This window comes from Colobus angolensis, unplaced genomic scaffold (genome assembly GCF_000951035.1).
Source record: "Colobus angolensis palliatus isolate OR3802 unplaced genomic scaffold, Cang.pa_1.0 Scaffold47, whole genome shotgun sequence".
Taxonomy (NCBI): domain Eukaryota; kingdom Metazoa; phylum Chordata; class Mammalia; order Primates; family Cercopithecidae; genus Colobus; species Colobus angolensis.
In genome coordinates this window covers 3,727,089-3,730,245 of record NW_012118154.1, presented here as the reverse complement: position 1 = coordinate 3,730,245, position 3,157 = coordinate 3,727,089, and positions in this window count along the sequence as shown.

Genomic DNA, 3,157 nt, shown 5'->3' with positions numbered 1-3,157 from the left:
CTTGCAGTGAGCTGAGATTGTGTCACTGCACTCCAGCCTGGGCGACAGAGCAAGACTCCGTCTCAGAAAAAAAAAAAAAATCAAGGAGGCCCGGCGAGGTGGTTCACACCTGTAATCCCAACGCTTTGGGAGGCCAAGGCAGGTGGATCACCTGAGGTCAGGTGTTTGAGACCAGCCTGGCCAACATGGCACAACCTGTCTCTACCAAAAATACAAACATTAACTGGGTGTGCTGGCGGGCGCCTGTAATCCCTGCTACTTGGGAGGCTGAGGTGGGAGAATCGCTTGAACCCGGGTGGTACAGTTTGCAGTGAGCCAAGATTGTGCCACTGCACTCCAGCCTGGGTGACAGAGCAAGACTCCATCTCAGAAATAAATAAGTACATAAATAAATAAATAAGTTAATAAAAGAAAATTTAAAATGAATTAGAGCTCTGCTAGGGGAAGTACTGACATATGATATTTATTGAGTGGGAAAAGTAAGATGCATGCAAGTGTGTACAATATGACCCAATTTTGGTATAACAACGACCAAAACCCAGTAATCCTTTTCTATATGATGGGGTGTGTGTGTGTGCGCGTGTGTGTGTATTATGCATTCATGATAAAATTGTGTATAGGTGTGTGCATATGTAATAAAGCTATTTTTCAAGACAAATACTAAGACCAATTCATTGCAAAAAGAGAAAAGGCCCCAAGAAGAAAATAAAAATGAGCTATAAGCCCCTCCCCTCCCCCATATACCACAAGAAACATCATATATATTTTTTTCTATGCTTACATGTGTGTGTTTACTTTTTAATTAATTAATTAATTTTTTTTTGAGACAGAGTCTCGCTCTTATTGCCCAGGCTGGAGTACAATGGCGCAATCTCAGCTCACTGAACCTTCCGCCTCCTGAGTTCAAGCCATTCTCCTGCCTCAGCCTCCCGAGTAGCTGGGAGTACAGGCATCCGCCACCAGGCCTGGCTAATTTTTTCTATTTTTAGTAGAGACGGGGTTTCACCATATTGGCAAGGCTAGTCTTGAACTCCTGACCTCAGGTGATCCTCCCACCTCAGCCTCCCAAAGCGCTGGGATTACAGGCATGAGCCACCACGCCCGGCCTGTGTGTTTACTTTGCACAAAATTAGGATCATATAGTTCATATTGCTTTTTTTTTTTTTTTTTGAGATGGAGTTTCGCTCTTGTTGCTCAGGCTGGAGTGCAATGGCACGACCTCGGCTCACTGCAACCTCCGCCTCCTGGGTTCAAGTGATTCTCCTACCTCAGCCTCCCGAGTAGCTGGAATTACAGGCATGCACCACCACGCCCGGCTAATTTTGTATTTTTTTTTTAGTAGAGACGGGGTTTCACCATGTTGGCCAGGCTGGTCTTGAACTCCCGACCTCAGGCGATCTGCCCACCTCAGCCTCCCAAAGTGCTGGGATTACAGGCGTGAGCCACTGCGCCCAGCCCATATTGCTTTGACATCCATGTTTCTTCTAGTCAACTTTTCTCATCTGTCTCTGAGCATTTGCTGATGCTCTTTTCTCTCCAAACCACCCCTCCTTTAATCTCCCGTTTAAATGCTACCTCCTCTGAGAAAGCTTCCCTTTAACGTGCCTGACAGACAGTGGTTGGCGGCTCTGAAGTTTATCATCACAGGCTCTCTCCCCTTCCTTGAAGCATGTTTAGGTCTACCTTGTATGAGAGTTTCTCGTGTGCTCCTCACCTCTCCTGTTAAACTGGGGAGCTCCTTGGGGGCAGGATCTCTGCCTCTTTCATAACTGTGTCCTCACGGTGCCTAGAATGTACACAGTAGGCACTTCATAAGCATCACTGTACAAAAGGGACATAGGCTTCCTGCCTGTCTTGTATGGAGTCATCTCGAGACAGTGTGCACTAAATTAGACAAGGCGAATGGGGTAGATGCTTGGACACTGGAAGAGGTCGTAGCTGGGGAGCCGCCTCCAAGGCCTGGGGGATCCCCTTGGGACCACCCAGATCCACCCTCCACTCCTTCCCTGGGCTCTTCCAACTGCTCAGAAAGGAACAACCCACACACAGGGCTCTGTGTATGATATATATTTATATATATAATTGCTCTCATTTTATTTTACTTAATCCTCTTTTTACAGTAGATCTGACACAGGCATTAAATAACTGCAGAGAGAGACCATGGTAGGGCGGGTGCAGGAAAACATGGGGGCCCGAAGGGAAGAAACACAGATCCAGCTAGAGAAAAAGGGAAGGGTCCACCAGTGGGTGGAGTGTGGAGGCTGCAACATTAAAAAAAGAAAAAGGTTAGCGAGGATGATGAGGAAGTGAAGAGTTGCTGGAGGACAAAGGGTTAAAATGCCTCTACAGCTACAGAATATTCAGAGCAGGAGGCAGGAGGCCCCTCATTTGACATTCTATGGGCATTATGGGTTTTTTGTTTTTGTTGTTGTTTTTTTTAAAGGCAAAGGGGTCTGAAGGAGATGGAGCCAAGACATTCAGAGGCTAGATTTGGAACTTTCAGGCCGGCATGCGGAGGAAAGGGAAGGAGTTAGTGATTAGTTGATAACTTGCTAAGAGAAGCCAGAGAGAGGATGGTGGGGGCAGATCTGGGCTCAGGGGAAGGAGGTGGAATAGTCCCAAAGCCAGCCGATGTTTCCAAGGTGGCCACCCGGGACAGAGCCAGAATGGCCGCCCCTCCCCCAGAGCTCCCTGGGAAGTGGAACTTGAAGGATATTCTGGGAAGGCGAATGGGGGAAGGGAGCCATCCGTAAAAACAAAGTGGATATTCAGCCTAGGTCAACCCCGCCCCTCTGGGGAGCAGCTATTTGGGTGATAGAAGGGCCTAGGAAGAAACTGAAGGCCAGGCGCGGTAGCTCACGCCTGTCTGTAATCCCAACACTTTGGGAGGCGAAGGCGGGTGGATCACCTGAGGTCGAGAATTCAAGACCAGCCTGACCAACATGGAGAAACCCCGTCTCTACTAAAAAGTGCAAAAAATAAAAAATAAAAAATTAGTTGGGCGTGGTGGCGCATGCCTGTAATCCCAACTACTCGGGAGGTTGAAGCGGGAGAATAGCTTGCTTGAACCCAGGATGCGGAGGTTGCAGTGAGCTGAGATTGTGCCATTTCACTCCAGCCTGGGCAACAACAGCAAAGGAAGGAAGGAAGGAAGGAA